General features: G+C 41.8%; 1 protein-coding gene across 5 annotated transcripts in view; it reads left to right on the top strand.

Annotated features, from left to right (window-relative positions):
- Positions 1-26,424, top strand: part of SSBP3 (single stranded DNA binding protein 3) — a 190,101-nt gene that overhangs the window by 18,550 nt on the left and 145,127 nt on the right. Inside the window, exon 1 of one of the 5 annotated variants that reach the window (XM_063138674.1) lies at positions 7,931-7,949. The exons of the other annotated variants lie outside the window; for them this stretch is intronic. The gene's annotated coding sequence lies outside the window, so the exon portion shown is untranslated. Of the gene's footprint in view, positions 1-7,930; positions 7,950-26,424 lie in introns of those variants that run through there. 5 annotated transcript variants of the gene reach the window in all.

The following is a 26,424-nucleotide window of genomic DNA, read 5'->3' on the forward strand; positions in this document are numbered from 1 at the left end:
TTAAAAGGATGAAACGTAGTATTTGTGCAGATCAGAATTTACATGGCAGCCACTGGCCTAAGATGATTGCTGTGTTTTATGGGAACTCCAGAGGGAGATTGTGTAGTGTAATCTGTGACATCATTTATCTTTTGTGGGGGGCGGGGGGTAGAAAGCGACATTCACATAACCAGGAAATATCCAAAGTTTGTTCAGGTCAAGGCGTTTTGCTAGAAAGGAAAATAAATTACAGTGAGGAACTTGGAGATCCAGACAAGCTCCACTGTCTACTGGATGTTGCTCTGTCATTAACGAGTAGACATGGACTTACACAGGCAGCCGTGTCTTCCTGAACCATTAAATGTGGCCCGAAATATTAAGGCCAAATCCTGACAAACTGCTGTGGAGGCGCCAGACTATTGGATAAGTTCTCTGCAAGAGACTTCATCTTCATATCAAATTAATTTTGCTTCTTAATGTTACTTTCCATTTAGAAGGAATCTTGGCATTTGTAAATCTAAGATGTAAATATTGTGGTGTTATTTGTACTTAAGCATTGAACTTAAAGAACTTGACTTCTCGGGTAGAGGCAGCAACTCATTGCTGCAACAAGTAGTTGCTCATCTTCTTGGGTGTGAGGTGGTAACAGAAGATGGCACAAGAGGCCAGCAGGAACTCCAGTGAGTGTCTTGTATCGTATTTGAGAATGAGGTAGTTTGTAGTGTCTTTGGGATAGAGTTTCTGGGCCAAACTAGATATAACTGGAGTAGCTACCTTTATTCACGTATAAAGTGGAGGAAGAAAGAGAGCCACTAAAACAAAATATTGGATTGTGTCTAATTTTTGCAGCTAAAGGTGTTGAGGGCATCTGAATCTTCCACCTCTCTTGTCGTAGGTCATTATGTTTGGTTTCTGAGGTTATTTCAGCACCACCCCTCACCCAGCCACCCTTCATTTCTGTGCTTTATTCATGAATGGGGCAGACACATGCAGAAAAACAAACATGGCTGCCCCCATGGTTGTCTAATTTGCTCCACTGCAGCACGAAAGATTAGTAGGGAGAGCCCCATAGTGGGAAATGGGTAGCCTTGAATTTTTCTACTTACCTGCTCTGTCTCCTTGAGCTGTTCTGCGCTCTCTCTCTCTCTCTCTCTCTCTCTCTCTCTCTCTTTGTGTGTGTGTGTGTCTTTCTCCCACTTTTAAAAAATAATACGTTCATACCTGAACCTGCTCCCTTAAAAAAAAAAAAGTAGCACATTTTTTGGTAGAAGTGAGAAGGATGCAAGGAGATGCCTTCAGCAGAGGCGAGACTTAAGCTAAAGGGAGACAGTAGTTCTTCAGAGAATTAAAAGGGGTTTTAGAGAGGCATTGCTTCCTAGGGTGTGTACACACACTTCCTGCCCTCCACTGTAGCTCCGGGTCAAATCGGTTTTGCATGTGGTCCAACCCATACAAAAGTTGTTCATTGGAGGTGAAAGTAGAATCAGTGTACGCACCACCACTGCCAGCCATCACTCTTTCAGTCCATCTTCAGCTATCTGAAGTAACTATTGTCTAAGCCTTACTTCCATTGCAGTTCTATACATTGCCTTCCCCAGCCTTGTGTCTTCTATATGTTTTTGATTACAACTCTCAGCATTCCTGGCTAGCGCTGATGGGAATTGAAATCCAAAACATCTGGAGGGCATCAGGTTGGGAAAGATTGCTATGTATGTTTAAACTGAAGCAAGGCCCACTCAGGCTTACTCTCAAGTAAATGGGTGTAGGATTGCAACCTTAGTCCTGCTTTTGCTTGCTTCTGCTGTAACGACAGGTCAGAGCCATAAGTCCTGTTTTATACTTTACTGCAGAAGAAGGAAAAGGGCAAGCATGACATGGCATGGTCTCCTCAAGTTTCTCTGCATGTCAGTGTGGTGTAGTGGCTAAGGTGTTGGACTGGGAGTCAGGAGATCTGGGTTCTAGTCCCCACTCAGCCATGGAAACCCAGTGGGTGACTTTGGGCCAGTCACATACTCTCAGCCCAGCCTACCTTACAGAGTTGTTGTTGTGAGGATAACATGGAGAGGAGGAGGATTATGTACGCCGCTTTCGGTTCCTTAGAGGGAAAAAGGCAAGATATAAATGTAATAATAATAATAATAATAATAATAATAATAATAATAATATAAAGAGATCTCATAGGAAGCTGCCTTATACTGAGTCAGAACACTGGTCTAAATTATGGTCTTTAAGATTTTGGACAGGGCTCTTTGCTAGCCCTACCTAGAGATACCACGGATTGAGTGTGGGACCTACTGCATACCAAGCATGTGATCCGCCACTGAACTACATCCTTCCCTTGATTTCCATTTATCATTCCCATTTGTAGATGGGGAATACTGCAAATGAGCCTGGCTAACTCACCCACTGGATTTCTTAAGCTGAGCAGGGTTTGATGTGTCTTAAGTCCAACTCTCAACACAGACCCACTGCACCATAAATGTGAGAGGGGCCATGGCTCAGTTGTAGAGCACCTGCTTTGCATGCAGAAAGTCCCAGGTTCAATGCCCGGCGCCTCCAGGTAGGGCTAGGACAAAATGCCTGCCTAAAACTCTGGAGAGCTGCTGCCAATCAGTGTTGACAATACTGGGCTAGATGCACCAAGGCTCTGACTCAGTATAAAGCAGCTTTCTGTGTTCCCAACATGCACAATAATACATAGGCAGAATGCCAGCAGTCTTGAAGTAGAGAGGGAGCTTTGCTCAAAATGATTATTTATAGCAAAATTTAGATTAATACACTTGAATGCTGTTCTAGAAATTACTGGGTCTTTCATCTGATTGAAAGAAATCTTAGATGATATGGATATTTATTGTTTAATTGCTTAAATCTACATATATGTGCATCTGAATAAATACTTGAAGAAAAACATTTTTTTAATTTTTATATGATGCATATGTATGCCACAGCAAGCACCATCTTAGAAGAGGCATTCCCGCTAGTGCAGCCTTTACCAACCTGGTGCCCTCTAGCAATGTTGGACTACAGCTCCCAGCATCTCCCAGCCAGCCATGCTGGCTGGGGGATGCTGGGAGTTGTAATCCAGCACATGCGTTGGGCTGCTGAGGAGGAATGCCTCTTTTAAGATGGTGCCTACTGCTTGTTACATTTGTAAACATTTGTATTAAAAGCAAGAATTTAAAAATAATATTTTGACTGATTAACTGAGAGCACAGTTTGAATTGAACAAAGGAGTTCCAATTGATAGCTAATTTAACAAATGGTCCAAGTGTTGCAGCCCAACAGGTTACATGGTGGGAAGTTATAATATCCTAAAAATGAAAGACTACTGCAATTGACTTGAAGTATAGCATGTAGCGATGCACTACAGTTCATGCACAAGGATTTAGGGTCATGAGTTTTATAGATGGGCTTGACACTTGAAGAGGGGTGAAGGGAATGAGCTGCAACATTTTAACTGCAAATTCATTAAGGGCTCAATCGTACTGCTGTTTAGACAGAGAAAAGTCCAGTTGTAGGACCTTTTTCTTTCTAAACATGCATAGGATTGAGCCCCAAGTTTGTTTTTAAGAGGCAGATGGGATAACCAGTAGCCTTAGCTGTTGCCAGTTACAGCAAATAGCTGCAAATTCGTATCATGTAGATCTCCACAGAGGACATGGAGAATTGTCTGTAGTGTTGCCTTTGTTGAATCTTGGGAAGTAATCAGGATTAGAACCTGAAAGTATGACCAAGGGGGTTGTCTTTGTCTTCAGTGAGTATGAAATAGGGCGTGTGGGTTTGTGTTGTTGTTGTTTACTCAGGATACAGTTTCTGAAAAGCGTAAAACTTGAAGGCAGCCATGCTCCTTTCCCATGAGTCAGCAAGTCTGTCATAGCAGCCATGATAGGGGCAAGATTCAGATAACATCTGCCACTGCTGGCTCCTTTTATCAGAGCTGGCTGCAAAACCTGCTCCTCAGGTTCTGAGTAAACAGACAACAAACATATGAATGTTGTTGCAACCAGGCAGTATTTCAGTGAGCTGGAGGGGGCTTTCTAATTGGGTTGCAATTGTGATCCTGTCAGTAGCAAAATGCACGAATGAGGCTATCCACTTCAATGTGCTCCTTTAAAAAAAAAAAAAAGACATTATATTGGAGAGATGGTTAAATTAATAATGTTGCCTAAGAGGCTATAATGTGGCTACTCTTAGGGAATGTGTATTGCAAGGTGTCACTAAGATTCAGAATTGAGGATGTGGGTGGAAGAGAGAAATTTTGCATGGTGTGTTTTGTTTTTTGCTTCTGCAACCGGGAAACACAAAAGACAAACGGGCTGGAGGAACAGGAGAGGTGCTGCTGTTGCTTTAAACTGAAATGGCTGTTGGTTTGCTGTTAACTGTGGGGGAGGGGAGATGCGTTATACCCTGGAGACTTGATGATAGGGAGGTCCGTAGCAAGCTCTCAGCTTAAGCCCTGACACAGCAGGGTGGGAGGAGCAAGGAGGAGAAGTAGCCGCGGCCGTGACAATTCAGCACACTTTGCCACGAGAGGCGGCCGCGGCTTTGTTGGAAGCACTTGAATTTCTTCTTGACCAAGAAAGTAAAAGATGTGCAGCTGTTGACAGGGGAGAAAAGATCAACCGTGTAGAAATTATTGCTTGCAGGGTTGCAAGCGGGACTCATGAGTGCCTGAGCAGGATAGGGGGAGCAGCTATTTCTCTGTCTTAGGGATGATAAGCGTGGGGTGCTTACTGCCCCGTTCTGTCTTGTTCCTGTGCCTACCTGCTGTTTGCAGATGGGAAACCCTTTGGGTGCTGAAAGAGCTTAGAGCAGCTTTCCCCAATCTGGCGACCTGCACGTGTAGGGTGACCATATGAAAAGGAGGACAGGGCTGCTGTATCTTTAACAGTTGTATTGAAAAGGAAATTTCAGCAAGTGTCATTTGTATATATGGGGAACCTGGTGAAATTTTCTCTTCATCACAACAGTTAAAGCTGCAGGTGCCCTGCCCTCTTTTAAATATGGTCACTCTAGTATAGCTCCTGCAGTTTTAACTGTTGTGATGAAGAGGGAATTTCACTAGGTTCTCCATATATACAAATGACACCAGCTGAAATTCCATTTTCTATGCAACTGTTAAAGATACTGGAGCCCTGTCCTCCTTTTCATATGGTCACCCTAGCACATGGGCTAGACCACAACTCCCATCATCCCCAGCTGGCAGGGGCATACTGGCTGTGGATGATGGGTGTCATAGTCCAACACAACTGGAGGGTGCCGAGTTGTGGAAAGCTGGTGAGCTAGTGGGCAAGGCATACTAAGCTGCTTTCTGTGAAGAGGCTGTTCAGTGCCATGGGTTCTTCACTCCTGTGTACTGGGCCTCAGGAGGGGATATAGCATTAGCTACCTTGAATACTCTGCTGGTATGAAAGTTGGGTTGTGTCCCTTTATACTTGCAAAATACCCATACCTGGTGCGTTTTGGACTCTGTCAATGATGCCCATAGTTGTAAGCTCCCACTGGTGCTTATTATTATGGAATACATACAGAAGTCACTAGGGTGTGGCAGGCAGGTTTGGACTTCATGCTTTCTTCTGGGTTATGGTGGGAATTCCTAGGCCTTGAACATGAGTCTGCATTTAGTCATTCCATTTAGATGGCTCTGGAGTTGTGGCAGAGCAAAGGTTTTGACCATTGATATGAGTCTTCAGTGCGGACATGTGTGTATTAGCATAGTTTCCAAATTCAGCTTTGGGTGATGGGATTTTCTTTCTAGTTATGACCTCTGTCTCGGTCCCCCTCTGACTTATCAGAAATAGCCCTCCAAAGGGAGACACATTTGTTTGCAGTGGGGTGTCAAGTTGATTTTAAATGCCAGCACTATGTGAACATGATTATACTTGGATCAGGAGCTTTCATCCTCAAATATTAGTTTTTTTATTACGCCTGTTTTAGGTGAGATTGTTTCCCCTTTCCTGTGTTCCATTGTCAGGTCTTAGCTACACATAACATTTGGATCAGTAGGACGGTGTCTTTTCTACTGGTCACATCTCCTTAACTCTGTTTATTTCCCACTATGCTGTATTCAGATTTCTGCTGTGCATTTATTTGCAACAGAAAAGAGTTCATGTTAGCAGGAGCACATGTATCGCAGGATAAGTGCTAATACTTATTCATATTATTAAAAATTTGTAAAATGACTATCAGGAGAACTGCAGAAATCCTGAACTTGTGGCCTTAGATTTTCTGGGGAGCTATGGCATGTTTTGAGTTCTGTTAGCAAAATAGCTGTAGCATATTTCATGGAGTACTTCTGCAGGGTGAGGTCAATGAGTTGATGATTGCTATACAGACATTTCTATTTTTATTTTACATGTAGTATTATTAGATGGGAGTATAGGAGCCTGGGGAGCTCCTTTACTCCCAAATTGTTCTCTGCTTGGAATCTAAGAGACTGTCCCTTGTTTATAAAACAGGATGTATTGCAAGTAGGTCCTACTTAGGGGCTTCCCAGAGGCAGCTGGTTGGCTACTGTGTGAACAGAACGCTGGAGTAGATCTGATCTGATCCAGCATGGCTCTTACATTATATTTGTTTAGGATATTTGTGTTGTTGCTTTCAGTCTCCAAAGGAGCCACCAGAATAGTTTGCAAGAGAGTTTGTCTATGCCTCTGAGCATGTGCAAAATGCATTTTTCCATCAAGTAACCACAACCAGTATTCATATGGCTGGGCTTAGAGGAAAAGATTTTCAGGACATGATTGCCTGATTTCCAAGAAGACTTGAATCCAGGCACTTCTCTGTTATAGAAATTAAGCACAGCTTACGCTCAGGGCTGGTGTCATCACCCGGAAGATTGGGCAGTTGCCAGAGCACTAGTATCCCGGAAAAGCCCACCACTCATCTTAGAGAGTTTTTTTTCCTGTCCCAGTGATCCAGTAAAACCAGGCAGTTGTTTCTGGCTGCCATTTTAATTTACTACAGTGCCCCCAACCTAGTGTCACTCTAGGTCATTGTGGGAAGCTAAAATGGCAGCTAGATGCAGCTATTCAGGGCTCCTTGGAGCACTGCTCACTGCTGCTAAACACAGCCAAGATGGCCCAGCAGGGCTAACTGATGAAAAGGAGGCCCACTAACAGAGGACGTGGCCCACCAAACGGCACTTTGTCCAGGCTCGCTTCAGACCTAGAGCTGGGTCTGCCTATGCTTTTTATAATTATGGTCAAGGGACAGTGCCTTTGTTGGAGGGGGCTCACTCTTTCCTATGTACCTGCGAGCATAAAAATAAATGTACAATGTACAATACGTATTAGATTATTAAATTAGATATGTGGCATTCGGTGCTGATTCTGTGTGGGGTAAGGTTTAGATGTAATTGTAGTTGTAGACCAGTTTGGTTTCTGTTACCCAATAAAAGGTTCAGTAACTTTTATTCAACACACCTGAGCTAGTTCAGCTGGTGCAAATTTGAATATCATTCATATTGTAATTCAGATTTGTAAAGTGAGGTGGAACAAATTAGGACAGCCTTCTCCAATCTCATTGGCCATGCTGGCTGGAGACGGTTGGGAAGGGTGGAATGACGAGTTCTAAGTCTTCAGGCATCACCAAGCTGAATGCAGCCAAACCTCCTTTTGTTTTTGTGCTGACTGTCTAGGAAAATAAGTTCATAAGTAGCTGCCTTTTCCTGAACCAGACCCTTGATCCATCTAGCACTGACTGGCAGCGGCTCTCCAGGATTTAAGGTGGGATTCTACCTGGAGAAGCCCAGGATTGAACCGGGAACCTTCTGTATGCAAAGCATGTGCTTTATCACACTGAGCTATAGCCAGCCCATTACAGAAAGCTACTGGATTGTGTTTGGCGTGGTGAGTCACAAGTTGTGCAGGCCTCAGCTAGAGATTGTCATTTGGATCTGCTTGGCCCCAAACCTGGAGACTTCTGCATTGCCTGGAACCCTGGAGGCCTCCCAGCACTGATGCAAGCCTGTAAGAGAACTAACTTTTTAAGTAAAATGATACCTAAGCTGACCCTTTCTTCAAATGTTAGAAATAAGAAGTCTTGACAATAGTTTTTCCAGGTTGGCATAAGCTCTTGTGGACTGTAGTCCACTTCACCAGATGCATGAATGCACTCTATCTGTTGAAGAGGGCTCTAGTCCACGAAAGCTTCTGCCAGAATAAATGTGTTAGTCTTTAAGGTGCCACAAGACTCTCCGTTGGTTTTTCTGCAATTGACTAACATGGCTACCCCCTGGAAGTATTAAAGGCTGCTTGAACACTACGTCAGCCTTCCCTAACCTGGCGTCCTCCAGAAGTTTTGGGCTTCAGCTCCCATCAGCCCCAGCCAACATGGGCAATAATCAGGAATGCTGGAAGTTGTAGTCCAAAGTATCTGCATGGCACAAAGTTGAGGAAGACTACACTACAGCATTTGGAGGCACTCTACATTGCATGTAAATGCTGCTTTCGTCCACCCAACTTTGTCTTTTTTTGAATGGATGCTAGCCCTAAAGTAGCAGACCTGTGTTGTGCCTGCTGCTTCCAAGCCCTAGAAGACGGCACAGTTCAAAATCCGGACAACCTGAAAAAATTATCAAAAAATTGTGCTATCTTAGGTTGGTGCTAGTGTGTGTGTATAACTAACTACCTCAGTGAAATCTCTTTGGACCAGTAATCTGTTCTCACGCCCGCCCCTTTTTATTTGGGTTCATCATAAATATTCTGTTAACGGTTTACTGTGGTTGGGGGGAAGCAAAGATTTGGGTTGAATCTCTGAAGGTAACTGAGGGGGAGGGTTAGATTTTGTAAACAGGCATTGAATTCTTTTCTGATCCGTAGGGCTGGCTGCCTTCGTTACTCCTTCTAATTCATGGAAATTGCCATGAAAAGACAGATGGTTTTTAAAAGTTGACTTCTGTCTCTGCTTTATCTTTTGGGGCTTCATCTCTCTTGTGGAGAGGAGCCTCAGCTGGTTATAAGCAGTGGTGATGGAAGCTCTAGTGGTACAAATTGAGGTTATTGACACTATAAGTCTTCAGTCTTTTTATATCTGTAGATTTTCTTTTTGGCATATTGATGATTCAGTCCAGACACAGGTTACAGAATCTACATCTGTACACTGTTTGCTCTGAGACGAAATGCCCGAGTGAGCAATGGGGTTTGTCAAGCTGCTTAGGGTTCGCCTGAAGAAATACAATACTCACATTTGCATTTTCAACTTGTGAATAGCAGTAATGTGGCTTGGAAATAGGAATAGGTTCGATAAAGCAGTAGACTTACAGAGTCTTAGATCTTCTGGCAGATAACATTTTTTGTTGTTGAATATGCTTCAAAGATTTCCTCATGTTTTAGACTTCTAACAATTTTGGGTGCATGATTTACGTATGAAACCAGAATAGTGCAACTTTGCTATGGTCATATTTTTGGTGATTTGGCATATGACTCTGTTGGACTAAAAGCCTGTGTTTGACTAAATTGTGTGTTCTAATAACTTATTCCTGGCTGTTTTTAATATACATGAGTCTCTTTCTCCATCACCCCCCCCCCGCCAATAAAAATACTTCATTATTAACAGCAACACTACTTTTGATTCAGGCCATGGTTTAATCCAGTGGTTTGTTTGTGGTGTGGCTTATTTATGATTAAATACCCTGAAACTATCACTAGTGTTGCTTAACTTAGCAATTAAAAAAAAAACTTCTGGTACATCTGCGAAGTAGGCCTGGATATCATGTGAACTTCATAGCTTCTTGCAGAAATGTTCATGTTTTCAGATTGATTCCCTGGGACCGGCGGAGACAATTAAAAAGCTACTTTGGCAACCATTTTGGAGATAATGGTGAAGCGTCCTGTGCAAAGGAAGGAGGTGTTGTAAACATTGTCTGTCAGCCTTCCTTTTTAAAAAGAACAAACAAACACTAAATATAAGCCTTTTTATTGACCCCAAGATTCTACCTTGAGTGGAAAAGCCATGTTGGGGTGTGTGAGAGAAAGTGGGGCACTGGGTGCACCCATTACTGTGTGCATCTTTCACTTTGTTAGGGGCATAGATCCCTTCTCTCTGCAATTGGCTGCCTCCGTCTTCCACTCATAGCACTCTACGAAAAGAGATACATTTTGTACATGGCTGGATGGCACCCTTTTGCAGTGCCCAAACATGGAGAATTTGAATTGATTCTAACAAGCTGTGGCTACTATGCTTCCTTTTAATATAAAACAAAAGACCCTTGGGTTTTACAGTACATGGGGTGGGTGGGTTTGAGGGTGGAAGGGCAGTGCTCAATATGTGAAAAGAAAGTGCAGAAGTAGGGTGGGGGGGTGTCATTTGTGATGCGGCATGTTGTGTGGGTCTGAACAATAGAGAGGTATTGCTGCGGCTTGGGGAGCGAAGGACCTAGAGCAGATGCCGAGCAGCCAGGCTAGAATGTGGAAGGAGGTGGGGGAGGGGTTATTTGCATAACTGATTGTTGCCCTGGGGATTAAGCAGGGGGAAGGGAGGCAGTGGGAGTACAAAGAAAAATACAGAAGATGAAGAATATTTCTCTCTCTCTCTCTCTCCCTCTCTCCTCTTCTCCCCACCACCCCCAACATGCTCTGTCACTTCTCCTGTTGGGTGCTGGCGGTTGTATTGCAGTCGCTCATGCCATCCCGCTGACAAACACTTCTGCCTGGTGCATCACCCGGGCTTGTGCTCTTGTTTTATTTTATTTTCCTCCCCCCAAGAGAGAGGCAGGAGGGAGGTGCACGAGGGGGAGAGGTGGGGCCTCGCTGCTGAGAGACCGGGTTTTTAACAGCTCCCGATGCCTGCTATAAAGGCAATGACTCGGCAGCCTGTAACGTTAAGATAAAGTCCAAAGGAAGACCTCTGGCTGTGTCATCAGCGAACTTTCTGTACACCCTGAAATATTTAATCTTGTGCAGTGAAAATTAGCCCGACTTTTTTCTGTGACGCTCGATCTCTCTCTTTTTTCTTTCAGTCGTGTGGTTCTGCATCCTTGCTTTTGTGAAATCGTTTTCATTTTGGTACTAATTGTACAAGGCTGGATGTAGATATGTCTAATTTTCAGAGAATACTACCCTCTTCAGCGCCAACTCCCAGCCCCTCTCAGAGCAGAGCATATCTCTAAGTTACCTCAGACTTGCCTGCTATGCCTGCATGTGAATTTTGCCTCACTGGGGGCAGGGTGTTTACAACAGGGAATACTGTCATACAGCTTCCTTTAAAAGCGTAAATAAAGTCAAACTGTTAACACCACACAAATGTGCACGAACACTGTCGCTGGGTTTTGCTCACACCCTGATGTGCGCCTTCTGTATTTATTCTAAAAGATGCTTCTGAACTCTAGCTTAGTTCCTCAGTTAATTCATGGGAAAGTTGCAACCAATTGAACTTGGATGCTGAGGCTTTCTCTTTATTTGTATATCAGGTATAGGTTTTTTAAAACTAAGAAATTTCTGCTAGCAGGATTTCTGCTAGCAGTTGTGCAAAAATGTCTAATATGCTTCAGGCTATATATATAGATGGTGCATTGAAGAGTCCTTCTGAAAACGCTGAGCCCCATTTGCCATGGATCCTGTTAGCACATATTTGAAGTAATGTTTTTACACAGTTTGTAAGGGACTTGCAATGTAAATAGCCAGTCCTTATAGTTGGGCTGGAACTTTACAATTGTAGTCAGGACTACTGCCAAAATTCAGTCCTGTGTCTCATTCTCCCTGCAAAAAAAAACCTTTGCCCCTGTGAGTTGCAGTCAATGGAGCAGAGTTTGAGTAGAGGAACTTGAAGTGATAGGGGAAATGGGAAGAAGGAGACAGTGCTTTATTTTTCAGTAGCAGCTCTGTCTGTATGATAATAGTATAAACTATGGCATTCTTAAGCCTGGGTCAGACTAATGGCAAACCCCTCTCAAATGCTTGGGGAACAGAAAAGACCTCTACTGGAATCACAGCCAAGGAACTCTCTTATAGAAGTGGTGCTGTGAATGAGAATTTTGCGGTAACTTGAAAAGGGACTGCCGTAATCATGCAATCATGGCAGCCACATAAATAGCCCCACATGAACACACAGTTCCTCATCACAGGCACTGCTATATGAGTGGTGCCAAGCTACAAGCCTGGTGGCCTGGCTCACCCCGGAATTGCTTGCATGTGGGGCTTTATTAGCTCAAAATGGGCTTCTGTCTGCTGGGACATATAGTAAATGACTGCAAGCAGCCATCTTTAATGGTATTTGGTGCCTCTTGCAATCACGTGGAAATGTCCCTCCTAAATTAAAAAGATATACCATGCCTGGAGAACTCCTCCTTTCTTGGTATGTTCCTGTAGCATCAACAACTGTTGCAGGTCCTACTTTCCTGGTTTTAATAGGACTGCCTGCAAACACGGAATGGTATTGTTTGATGCAGTGATGGGAACCAAATGCAACTAGTCTTGAGTGGAACCCACGTGAATGGATTTTATGTAAGCTGCTCTGGGAGCCTTAATCGTTGAAGAATGGGAGAAATATTTTAAATAAATAAATGTGGTTATTTATATGATCATATTATTGAGGTTCTCTTCAAACTGCAGCATATCTAAGAATGTGATTAATTTCCCTAGAAGGTCCAAGATAACTGAATGCAAAAGCATTTAGATAATGCTGGGAGAGAATAGAAGGGATTCGGTTTGTGTCCTATGTTTGCATGTTTTAGAGTGGCCACTATGGATTTTACTAGGCGGACCAGGGAGGTTCTTTTCACCAAAGTTTTTCAAGTGGTGTGTCTGTTTCTCTTGCTCTTAGCATCATCTTTTTGTCCTGCTCTTTTTGCAGTTTTTCAGGTTTGGCGTTGGTTGCTGGTGGTAGTATTAGGTGAGCAGGTTGACAGGAAATGAAATTAATTTACATACAGATAGTGATGCTGCTTACAAACAATCTATCCAATTAAAAGTGGTCCCATGAGTCTTGACAGTAGGTGAGCTAGTATGGGAATACACATAACTTGCAGGCAGGTTTGAGGAGTCAGTATATCTGTAAGTGGGATTTTGCTCATAGCACGGTGTTGATGTTGTAGTCTCCTGTGAGATGTTCAAGGACAGGAGGAGTTGGGTGATAGAGGTCACAGAGTTCTTTCAGTGACTTCATTGAATGCCACTGGCAGAAGTTGCCTGTTAACTTAATTAAGCTCTCCATTGAATTGAACCACACTCATGAGTATATATACACAGGCAACACACCTGGGAGTTGCTGGCCTTACTTGAAGTTACTGGTCACAACCTGACCTTCAGTGCTAGATGGAGGGTAAGGAAGGAAGGCTCATAGGGGGCAGGGTGTGAAGGAAAGGTGGACAAAGGTAAAAATTAAGAAGTAGTTCCCATGTTGCAGGCTGGGTTCAGAGGTGTGTCTTGGGCCTGGAAAGATTAAATCCCCCTGTTCTAGGGCATGTTCACACTGACATCTGTGTCGTGTGTATACTTGTTTAGGCTATGTAATCATTTCATATGCCACTCCCTGCGCACCTCTCCCTTGCTTCTTGAATTGGCATCTGTGCCAGCTCTTTTTGTGTTCCTTGCATGCTGAGACCTATGTATGCAACGGTGCTGGTCAGAGGCACACTGGAAGACATTGCTCTGCTTTTCCTTTTACTGCTATGGTTAACTTTTATTTAGCACCAACAGAGAATTAGGTACTCTCTTGCGCGCATAAGGGTTGTGGTTTCTTCACAGAAAGCTCATTGCCAATGTAAGAAATGCCCCTCTTTTCAGTTTGGAATTTTAAGTAGGCCTATTCCAAGGCCAGTTGTGTATTCAGCAAAGCACGTGGGAAAACAAGCCCCTGCAGGAGAAAGTTTTGCAAAAGCTCCTGTTGGCAAATGCTTATGGAGTCATAACCCATTTCGTTTAGAATTGATGGAATATCTGTTTGACGTAGACATTCAAGCTTCACCAAAATTCCTCAAACTCTTCTATTTGCCAACTTTTGAGCAAATTTACTGCAGTTTGAATCACTTCATACTTCACATCACACATGCACATGGGATAACATAGAGCAGTACATACTTCAATGTGTTCTCAACTTTTTTGTGAAGAGGATCCACCAGTGACATTTTAGATTTATCCAGGACAGGTTGGATCCAACCCTAATCCTGAAAGCAAAGCACTTTGGTCCTAATGCTACAGTATCAGACTTCTGCAATTGTAGCCTGATCATCTTCAATGTTCTCTCAATTTGTTGGTGGATCTCAACATACCTGTTGGGCGTCATTGCCTTGTGATAGGTGCGTAGCTGGTTCACAACAGGTTAAGCTGCAGTAAAGCCCCATAATCTGGTTTACTGTCATCAACACTTGCCAAACCAATCCTTACTTGTAATTACAGTAGAGATGTTGTGAGGTATTTTCTGTTGTACACGAAGGACCTTACAATAGCACCACTGCTGGGAAAAAATCCAAGTGTTCAATTTAGAGATCTAAAAGTCCAACCACAAAAAAACAGTATATGCTTACCTTCTTCCTGGATCTTCAGAAAGCTTTAACCCTGGCTTGAAGTCTCTTCCTTCCGCCATAGCTGAAGTCATGCTACTTTGAGGATTTCCCTTCTGAGACTTGCAACAGGTCATAGGCAGTAGGCCAGTGATGTGTATCTCTTTGGCAGTTTGAGAGTATGGATTGGTGCTTAATTAGTGGCACTGACAACAATCTCATTAGAAGGAAAGCTACCCAATACACAATGTAGGAAAGCAAGGGTATCCCTATAGGCTTCCTACATATCAGTTGCTCATACTCTGGGTTTTAAATAAGAATGAGCTAGTCCAGATGAAACACTGCCAGCCTCTTAACCACAGGGTCAAACTACAGGTTATGTTAATTGCCTAATGTGTAGCTGAGCCTTATCTCTGTGTAACTGTGTGTGGCCCTGATTCAGATCAGGACCAGCGTGCACCAATGGGGATAAAATCTCCATTTGTTTCCTGAAATTGCACTCCTTCCAATGCAAGGATTTTTATTTTTTTAAAAGCCTGTGTTGACTCCCTTGGAGACTTTTTTCTTTTCTTACTTTACACACACACATCCGGGGTATGTAGTTGCTGCTGGTGGAATACTTCTCCCCTCCCCCCAAATAATGTTTGTTTATTTCTGCAAAAGAGGAATAGGCTTTTGGTTTCTGTTACTCCCTATTTTATTACAGCCTGCTTTAAAGGCAGTCTGTATACATGCAATAACATCTTTTTCCATTATATGATAGATGAAATAATTTTACTTGTATGCAGCTAGGGCTGCACCTGACCAGGTTATGTGAGGTGAATGCCCAGCTTGATACTACAGTTTCAGAGAGCTTCAGCTGTTGGGTGGTATAGAAATGCAGTAAATAAATAAATAGGGAAGGTGGTATTGTGAGCTAGAAATTATATTTCTGAAAATTTGTCTTAAACTGGGACTGTAAGGATCCACTCTAAGGAGAGGTAGCTAGGTGATGGGGAAAGCAATCAACAGGAAATTAACTAGTTAACTTATGCTAGGCTCAGTGGGCTCTGGACTTGCTGATCATTTCGTTTTAGTGCAATAATAGCACTTCCCAGAGGTTCAGTGTGGTTAAACAAAGCAGTGGTGCATATCTTTGTTCATTTGTACAAGGTGCAATTGAGTGGATATGTATGGAGTCTTCAGCTACTTTCACATGGTTGAGATGAGTCGAGCACAGGTGTTTCTGCTATGTTCACTAACTGCATGCCAAAATGGTGGAGGATGTGTGTTGGTGACTACCTTTAGTTCTTTCCTGTCCTTGCTTTCACTTTTGTGCATTTTTAACTTTCACGCTATAAGGAACAAGGAGATTCTTAGATTCACATGGAGCTTTCTATGTCTGAAAGTAACACTTTTTATCAAGACAGGGGTTTTATCTTGTTTCTCCATCTTTTTTCCTCTCCCCACCTTATCCCCGCCCCCCACTTCCAACTTAAATTAGAGATGTATCTGGCATGCAGACATAAATCTGGCTCATAGCTTGCCAGCAACCTGTCCATCTGGCTTGAGGTTCACAAGGTGAAGCAATGTGTTTCATCCCAGACCCTCAACTGTGACGAGTTACCTCTTTGAATTAGGAAAGAATCCTTCTGCTTGGCTCTTATAACACATGACAAAGCTGGGGCTTTTGAAGGGAGACCTCTCTGTCTACCTGCTTCAGCTCCTTTTCCAGTAGTGTAGGAACCAGCTGAGGTCTCCACGAGATGAGATTGCTTGAACAAAGAGTTCATCATTTCTTCTTCCTTGTCTATCCCCGCCCTTTTTCTGATACATTTTCTCTTTTTATTTTGTCACCCCAGGAAACAAAACACTAGATGAAATTTCTAGCTGCATAATTCTGAGCTCCAGTAGAACATGCCTATTTTCTATTTGGATAGTGTCTGTTTGTAAGGTGCACTTGGAGAAAATATGTGGAGCTTTTAGGATAAGCGCTGTGTGATGCCAGCGTGATTCAGGACTGGAACTTGTGAACCACAACAGGCCTCTGTCTTTTAAAATTTTGTGCATAGTAGGTGTCTTGCCTATAGGTATAATGAGACCTCATGAGATGCGCTGGGTGATTTTGACTATTACATTGCAGATAGAAGAACTGCCCTACTGATTTTGCCACATGGTCCATCTTATTTGTGTCTGTTCCATTTCTTTTGGAACATGCAAAATGCTTATATATACTTTCCTCTTTGTATATATACAAATAATTATTGGGGTAAAACAGCCCATTCATGCTATTGTTCTAATGGAAATCAGAATTCAAAATAATGCTTTTTCTTCCTTTTTTTTACAAATGTACATCACATTTGCATGTATTACAAAAAGTGCTGGCCTTGGACATGTTCATGTTTAAAGGGGAAAGTCTCTCTCTCACTCAGTCTCTCTCACACACACATGTACCACACTGAATTCATTTGAATTCATTTAAAAAAAATAGTACTTGATATGGAAATGATAGGAAAGTGGTAGCCTCTCTGGAGTTTATTGCACATGGCACCAGCTTCACATTACTTCAAGGTAAGGACGGCCCACAGTGTAAACCTAAAGGCTCCCTTGCATGCAACAGTCACAGACTCACGCCTCTGGATAAATATTTTCTTAACCACCATTTTACATATGATGTATCAATCTGTAGGTAATTGCTTAATCTGTATTATTAATCTGTAATTATTAATCTCCAGGCTCTCTGTCAGGTATGTAATTGTGGGACCCAAGTCCTTACCTGTCTGTGTGAAGAGCATGGCCTATTTTGAATGGTTTGCATTTTCATCCGCCTTTTCAACCCAACGCTGTGACTACCCAGGTGCTTGATTTCATTGTGAAATCAATTAGCAACATATAGTAATGTCTTCCAACATTGCTGCTCCAGTTTTCTTTGCATGCCAAGGCTAAATTTGCTGGAAGCTTTGAGAGAATATCTTGTGTTTCTACCTGAATATATGCTTAATGCTCCTTGGACACACAGTTTAGATCAGGTAAGATAGATGTAGTAATTATGGCACATGCTGGTGTTTTTAGAGTAAGGAATGCAATTGAAATTAGTTTTATAGTTCTAGTGATGTGGCTTGATACAGTTAAAAACTGCTTTTTTGTCATTTGTATTCAAAAAAAATCGCTTTAACTATTCTAGATCACTGTATTCTACTAGTATACCCCATCCATGTTTACTGTGTTTTTCATTGTGGGAGGTATTCTTCAAAGCATTTCTAGGGCTCAGATTTGTGAGCTGCCTTACAAAATATTTTGCTGGAGCCAGTTTGGTGTCATGGCATGTCCCAACAGTATGTCTGTCCTTACCTGCATCCATCAAGGAGTTTTTCATCATTACTTATATAAGGCTCTGAACTTTCGATTGCTTCATTGTACTGCACAATGGATTCTCTGTCAATGTGCCAGCTAATTAATTTTAACTTTTAATGTTGCTTCATCTCAGCAGGCTGTCTGCACTGTCCATTTTTAGTATTTGTGTGTTTCCATTCTGTCTAAAGTAATGGATTCCATGCTCTCCCTTTTCAGGCTCCCCCTTCCTTTGGCAACTTGTTACACGAGTCAATCCCCTGCCCATTCTTGAAAGCTTTTTTGATGTAAGGGGAGATTGGGTAGAGATAACTGATAACTATGGAGCAGCCTGGATTTTTTGTTTTTTAAGTGAGTTCACAGGGTACACAGGGTAAGCTAGGATTTTGGATGCAGTATGGAGAAGGGTCAAAGTGAAGCCTGCACTTAGCATTGTCTGATGAAAATAACAGGCCATTGCTCCTTAGTTTGCTGATTTGCACTGTAAATGCCCTGTAGAAAATGATCAGGGAGGTAGAAACCATATTGTTTGGCTCTTCAATACAAAAGTGCTCATCCATCATTCTTGTGAAGAACACACAATGTGTTGTAAATGTAATTTTAGGCCTGGGTTTGTTTGTTTGTTGGTGGAAGGGCATGGTACATTCACTAATAATTCTGAAAATAGAAATATTTTGTCGTCCTCTCTCTGCTATGCAGTATTGCAACGAATGTGTTTGGGAAGAATAAGGAATTTTAGTAAACGTTAGATAGCAATATTTCTGGACACCTGTTTGTTTGTTTTTAAAAATTAAGTACCATGGTATTAGTCTTGGCATAACTGAGTTTGAAAATGTCTATTGTGGGGGAGAATGCTGAACAACTTCTTTATAATATGGGGCTGTGCAGCTTTATGTTAGCTGGCGTCAAGATGTGTTTGTAAACTTGTCAGTATAACATTTGCACTCTTTCCCCCACACTTAATAAACCAACACTTGCTATGAGAGGTTCTGTTGAAGAGGTTCTTTGTTTATGCAGGACATATTATAATACAAGGCAAATAGATGCAGTATGCTGTTTCAGGCACAGTGGTACAAATGCACTGGCAATAATGATCTAGAGCTTCTACCTTGCACAGAGCTTCACACTCTCTTTTGAGGAATACAAATGCTCGCTGTCTGCAAAAGCATCTCACATTGCAGGTAAGCAGCATTTTCCTCTTCACAGCAGGGAATGAGAAGACCCCTGTGCACAAGACTTTTGCGCTAGATCATGACCATTGAGTCCAGGTTACAAGCATTTAACCTTGGTCCTTGCTGACAGGGGCAAATTTTCACATGCTGTCTCAGTAGTGTGCATTTTGGTTTTGGAGGCAGTCTGACTTTTTAACGCAGTGAGGATTCCCCCCTCCCCGGATTTCTTTATAGCAAGAGCCATATGCTTATAGAGCACTTTCATAGCATGCCCCTCATGTTTAAGGCGTCATATTTCTTCAGGTCAACATCTTAGTTTTATATAATCTGACAACAATTTTGTGAGTTATGGAACATAGTGGTGCTGTCCCTGGCAGATGTTGGACCAAAAAGCAGAGAGAGCAGTAACTTGTATTCAAAGTTGTAAAATAAATCTGCTTCAAAGCAAACCTAAAGCCAAGCCACCCTGAATCATGACGTCTGCCTTCACAAACCATTTGTATATGTAAAAAATAGCAATATGGAAGTGTTGGTGCAGTCTTCCCAGTTTTACTGATGTATAATTTGGAAACGAAGAAGCGGCTTAATGCAACCGTCACCACTTCACCTTATTAACTACCCTATCATTCTGTGTCCTCAGCCACAAGCACACTCCTAAACATATAATCTGTGCCCCAAGTTCAAACAACAAGGGGCATGTAGAGAATGATTCTTTGGATATAAAATATACCTCTTGTGAAAATGTGATAATATGCAAATGAATGGTTATCAATAGATTTCAGAGACAGAGGAGTAAGAGTCTGTCATTATTAACAGCGCTATAATTTTATATACCAATATTCATTGTGGCTAGGACTGGTTATCAATTAAAAATAAGCTAAATTAGGGGTGCTGATCTGGAATGTGTACATTTATTTATTGTGTACTGTATTGGGAACTGGAATTGTTTCTTCTATAACCAACTTAAAATCAAGGTTTATGTCTCCACTGGCAACTAAGATTTCCTATCTAAAGAGCTGCTTAAGGGTTCTCGCATACTGCATGGGATTTCTCAAGTGTGTGTTTTCCCTTTCCTTAGAACAGCCATATTCTTAGACCATCCAATTCAAAAGTAATTTGTTATGCAGTACGCAGTGCTGCACAACCCAACACTCCCTTGGCATGGTAAAGTTTGTGCAGAGTTGTTGGGATTCTGTCCTGAATAATTGTGCAGTAAATCTGATTCATTCAGACTACATAAATCCAGGCAACACCTGAACAATTTGGTCTGAATGGGAAATCATATTTTGCACTCATAGAGGAGGTTATTTTCAAAGTAGCCTTCCCATTTGTAAAGCCTCTGCATCCTGCTATGAAACCTCCAGGAACACATCCAGCCTTGTCAAGCAGCTACCACTGGACCATAGATAGTAGCCTAGCATTGCTGCTTTATGCCCACATGAACACATCTTCAGTTTTATAATTGCAGCCAAGACTAAAGTGAAGTTCTCAAAATTGGGAAAATATTGGTTTTGTCTATATAATACTAGTTGGTCCAGGAGAAATGACTTTTGTAAAAGAATCCCCCTCATTGGCTTAGACTGGAAGTAGCTGGCAGGTCAAAGGGATACAGAATTGATGCCTTTTGTGTTTTAATCAGGTTACAAGGGGAAGCTATTACAGATAATGAATTTTGCCTGTCCACATGGTTGTAATACAAGAACCTAAATGTCTGTCAATGTAGTGAAGGTCACTCTCCTTTATTTCTGGTTGTAAATTTTTTCAGTTACAGATGTTTAGTGTTGATACACATAGCTAATCAAGTTCTAAAGCCAATTGGCAGGGTTCAAAAATGACTGTGTCTGTTTGAAGGAAGAGAAGGAGTAGCTGTAAAACCATATTCTAGGTACATGATATATACATAATTACTAGCTCTGCACAATAGCAGCTAATAGAACAAGAGTCAAAGGATCCCACAGAAGATATCATGGCATCTACATCCAGCTTCATCTACTATGTCAATTTTATCTGTAGATTTGTCTTTAATTTATGCGGGTGTATATTGCGGAGGGAGAGAATGGGAAATGAACTCATAACTGGTTCTTCCATATCAAAATTTCTTTGCCTTGAAAATCAACCTTGCGCAATCATGAAATATTTACCTCCCCACCCCACCCCACAAATTCCCTGTGCTCTTGTGCATGCATGTTATGAGTCTATGTATGAGAGACAGAGATGAGTTGCTTCCATTTGCAGCTTCTTAGACACTTCTAAGCCATTTTTTCCCTTCCACTTACTCGACTCTTGTTCCAAGTAGCATACAAACAGACATATAGGTGTTACAGCAGTATTTCATGCAATAAACGCAAAGTCTGGATGTTGTATGAATTCATTTAGGATTTGCCCAATACATGTTATATTTGCTGGTATATAGAGAGCAAAAACATTTGTCTCTTAAATATGGAGCTGTCCATTTTTTTTTAATTATTTTGGTTCTGAGGATTTCCTGTGGGTTTTATCAAATCTTAGTCTGACTTAAGTCCAATTAATTTCAATGGGTCTACTCTAAGTATGACTAACATTAGATACAACCCTTTTATCAGTTTGTTAGGATATCTGTGTTTGCATAGTCTCTATATAGTCATAAACTGATGGGAGTTTCCTCTTTGTTTTTAGGATTCTTTTGCTGAACTCTTGTGTGTGTGTGTTCGTTTATTTAGTGATTATTAGTTAGAAAGCTAGAGCAAACTTAGGATTCTAAGATCATGACTGGTATATGAGAAAAGGTCAATTCAAGCTTGCATTGAAATGAAATTGTCAGTAGTGAGCAAATGGAACATGGTGAATGCAATTTTAAGAAAAAGGAAGCTTCATCAATACATAGAATGCATTCACTGTATACTCTTGAATATAAAACTGGATTCACAAATTGTTACAGTTTGAACTGAAATCTTGCAGGCCAACATTATAAACCTGTGTAATAGCAGGAAAACTTGTGACAGAATCGACATATTTTTAAAAAACCATTCTCCCAATTTTTAATGAATTCTCAATGAATTTAAACACCAGAACCTAATATCCATCACTACTACGGGTACTCTCTGTTTATGGCAATATGGACCTTATTCCTCATGGATGCTGTTTGCTACTTTGATCCTCAACTGCTTAGTCCTTGACAAAACTCAAAAAAGTAAATATAAATTCTTTCTCAAGCGAATGCAAACCCTGGGTTCAGGATAATCTATTATGCAAGTTTCCAGAATACTCTCAACTTTGTGCAACGTAGCCTGGATGTGTAATTTGAAGTGTGTTGGAGGATCTTCGGGTGTGAGGCAACAATATTCCTAGGAGAAAATGTGATGTGACTGCCTTTCTGATTTCTCACTAACATGGGCACGTTTCCTTGAAAACACAGCACCACAGGTTCTTTTGCTAAAGGAAATGTGCCTGCTTCATCTACTCCTGATTGCATTTTGCGCCTTTGAGTCTTTCACCTCATAGCTGGCTTGTGTGTGGAACAACAAGGGTTGTATGCACTTTTACTTCAAAAGGAAGATGATTGGATCCAATCAAGTGGTTTCAAAATTTTGTCTCATTCTTTTCTGATTGGTTGTAGATTTTCTAGATTTGGATTAAAATCTGTTCTATCAGTGACCAAGGTGAGGAAGAAGAAAGCCAACTCTCCCAGCCATGGTGGCATAACAGTTGTTTTGCCACCATGTGTTCATCCTTGCATATGATTAGAAATGGGGAGAGAGTGGGGTGGTGAACCCATTTGCCCTACCGTCTACCATTGTGTCCTCATTGCTGGTTTTGTTGCCGTCCACTTGTTGGAAGGGTAACTTCAGCAAAAGGGAGCTTGCACTATTTGTGTGGTCTAGAACCGGGGAATATCAGGGTTCCTATCCCCCAATGTATGGAGGGCTGTAAACCAGAGACTGGGACATGCAGGGTGAGTCTAGCCAGCTCATCCCCACTTCCCCTTCTTTCCGCATTGGTAATTGCACAGAAAAGGAAACATTTGAAGATAACTAGTATGGTGGTGCCCTTGTTCTTGTTTTCCCTTTCCTTTTCTAAGAGAGAGATTGAAGTAGCACAGAAAGCATCAGTCCTCAGCATAAAGAGCCAATGTAGTTTATTGGATTCAGAGCTATCAGTCCTGGGTTCAAGTCCTGTCTTAGACAGAGATTCACAAAGCTTTGAGCAAGCCTTAGCTCATCTTGAGCTTTCTGTAAAATTGAGGCAAAAACGCTGCCTACCTTTTATAAGGCTGTAATAAATCATTCTGTAACTAAAATGTAGTAGGAGTATGAAACTTTCCAGAATATTTTTTGTAAGTGAAATATTTATGAAAATAATTTCACCTATGATAAATTCCTTGTGCTGTGTGGGAGACAACAGCTGTTGACAGTGGCAACAAGGGGACGCGTATCCTGCCAAAAATGGGCCAGGGCTCCATTATTGATTGTTTTGCCCATGGGAATCTGGATGCTTGTTTACTGCTGCAGAGCATTAGACTAACATAATGACCATGCAGCCAAATCCTGTGCAGGTTTAGTTAGGCATAAATCCCATTGAGTTCATTAGGGCTTACTCACAAGTAAGTGTGCATAGGATTTTAGTGTTTGTGTACATTTTTAAAGAATAAATACCTTATTTGAAGGTTTGAGATTCCCCTAGTTCTGTGGTGAGAATTGTTAAGAGAGAGGGACAGAAAAAACATTTTAGAATAACCAGGGAACAATGCAACATTTGAAATACTTTCTGGACAGTTGCTTAAAGTCCCTGTACAAATATTTGTTTAGAAATAGAGACGTGTCTGTCCTGAATAGTTTCTGTTCTATGAAACATCTCAAGTCTACTAATTAAGTGGTTAATTTTTACAGTGCATGTCTTGTCTTCTGTATGGTTGCTGGTTGAAGGCCATCCCAAGCCCCTTCTAAAGTGGTTTTACTCTGGGAATGGAAGAGTATTAAATTTCTTGTCTATAGACTAAATGCTGTTCAAATTCTGGTGTCAATTTTTTTCTGACCTGTAGAAGATCCTGCAGTGGGAGGGTTGCCCTGTAAAAGTCTGGGCAATTTCTCAAACATTCCATATCTGTATCCCTTACATAATACAAGCTGGCAGATGACCAAGTTCAGGTTAAGTGTGCAGTTCAGTGATAAAACTCTAGAAAACAGACTGCAGTAGCAAATCCCCTGCACCACTACTATTAAAGCATCTCTTCCTTTTACTTCAATCATCTGTCCCTTTTTTAATTTATCTTAATAATTTTAGAAATCGCTTCATAATTTCTAGTGTACTGCTATCTCATTGTTTGCTGGCCAAAGTGAAATTATCTCCAAAGAACCTTTGGTTTTCCTGTGATATGAGAAGAGATTCTAGAAGTCTGTGCTAGTTTTTATTGTCCCTCACCACCAGGACAACCTGGCATTTACAGGTGAAGAGATAGAATCAGAATCTCCTCAAGGTGATCAGGGAAGGAGAATCCAATTAATGATGCATACCATTAGGTCCCATCCCCCCAGATCACTCATTAATAATGCCATTACTTCAATGTTGTCTGAAGATAGCTTCTTATTGGGTGAGTTTGCACAACACGACAAGCCATCCTGCGATTAAACTCACTGCTTCCTCCTCATTCCTCCACTCAGTATCCTAGATCTATGTGTGGCAGAAAACGTCTCGTCTGTCCATCCCTTCACCCTCCCTGTCCGATTACTATCCTGTTTTCATTTCCTGCCTTTTTTTTCAGGCCCTGAGATTTGCACAGATGAGGCTGTAATATATATTTATTACTTTTTCAGCCCCAGGAATTTGTGCAAGTGTCTTTGTAATTTTTTGGGTGGTGGTGGTGGACTTTCAAAGTTGCGCAGGTTAAATATGCCTTGTCAATTCCCTTGTATGTCAATTCCCTTGTATGTTTCACCTATCAAAGGGGGAAAAGTGCAGGATGAAACAAACAAGGAAATTGACTAGACATATGGGCTGATCTGACAGCCATTGACAGTGATTGGGTTTGGACATCACTTTAAGTGATGATGGATTAGTAAGCTTTTCATTATTTTGAAAATAAGCTACTGTTAGTCCCCACATGATCACACAAATAAGGTACTGTGCATAGCTTATTAAGATGCGATGTGTAATCTGAGTCACCCTATGCCCCCATCCCATTGCAGTCCTCCTGCCTGAGAATTGGTGCTGTTTTACCCATTGACAACATCACAGCAGCCTGTTTTAACCTTCCACAATATCCCAATGAGAGGTGAGAGGTTAATTCAGCACTTCCAGCATTACCCCGACAAGGGGTGTAGTGGCTCCAAAGCGCTGGAAGTATGCAGGATTGGGACCACACTTCATACACAGCCTCCCCTAGTTGGGAGGCTCCCAATGAACCATAAAACCCTGCTCAATTGCACACAAATGGCCAAAGCCCCAGGTGCACCAAAAGGGGATGGCGGAAAGAAAACCCTTGGAAGTTTGCAGGATCAGGACCAAATTTATTAACCATTCTCCCCTAGCTCAGGTATTCGATTAACCATCAAAACCCTGTGCAATTACACACAAAGGGGCAAAACCCCCACATTCTCAAAACCTTCATTGCACATATCCCCCCATAGACATTACTGGGATAGATGCCTTTAGATGCTCTTAATCCCGTTATAGTGCAATTGTGCATTCGTCCCTAAGGCGAGCTCAGGGAGGACAGAAACCTCCCGTGGAGCAGAAGGGCAAAAGCTCGCTTGATCTTGATTTCAGTACGAATACTTTCCGTACTGAAAGTACAGAAAGTACGGAAAGTACGGAAATGCACATTGTTGGGATAGATGCCTTTAAGTGCTTTCAGTTTCACATATCCCCCCACAGGGAAGGCCCACAAAGAATAGAGAGACAGCAGCAATCTGAACCGCTCTTGCCACGTGACTCTATAGGTGAGCAAATTAACCCACAGTGCCTGACTGATGACATGATAAACCAAAGTGGGTTAAATAACTCATTCTGCTGATTGTGGGTTATCAGAGTGTGTTATTTTGACCAAATAAGCCATCGTGGATTAAATAATACCCAGCAGATGACACAATAACCCATGATGGATTAAATAAACCACTGTGGCTGAACCCAGCCAGTAACAGGTTGGGAAAAGGGGACAAGATTGATCAGCTAGCAAGGTGATCCCTGGGGTTTTAAATATTGGGCTGACACATGTGGGCGCGCTCCTTCCATTCCACACTTCCCCAAGTCTCCAGCAGGTCCTTTTAAGAAAGATCTATGCTCCCTTCATGACAACCCACCATGCTTTGTTTCAAATGACAGCTCATGATGGGTTTTCATGTTGCACGAATCTGGCCATCTAGAGAATCACTAAGATTGCAGTAACGTGGTTAGATGGGAAAGAGGCTGGAGTCTCATGCATAATGAGAGGGAATTTGGTGCAGGCATGATAGAAAAGATCCCAATGTATGAATGAGGATCAGCTATCACCTATCACCTTCCAGTAATTCTCTACCAGGAATAATAATA

Source organism: Elgaria multicarinata, chromosome 1 (genome assembly GCF_023053635.1).
Source record: "Elgaria multicarinata webbii isolate HBS135686 ecotype San Diego chromosome 1, rElgMul1.1.pri, whole genome shotgun sequence".
Classification (NCBI taxonomy): Eukaryota; Metazoa; Chordata; class Lepidosauria; order Squamata; family Anguidae; genus Elgaria; species Elgaria multicarinata.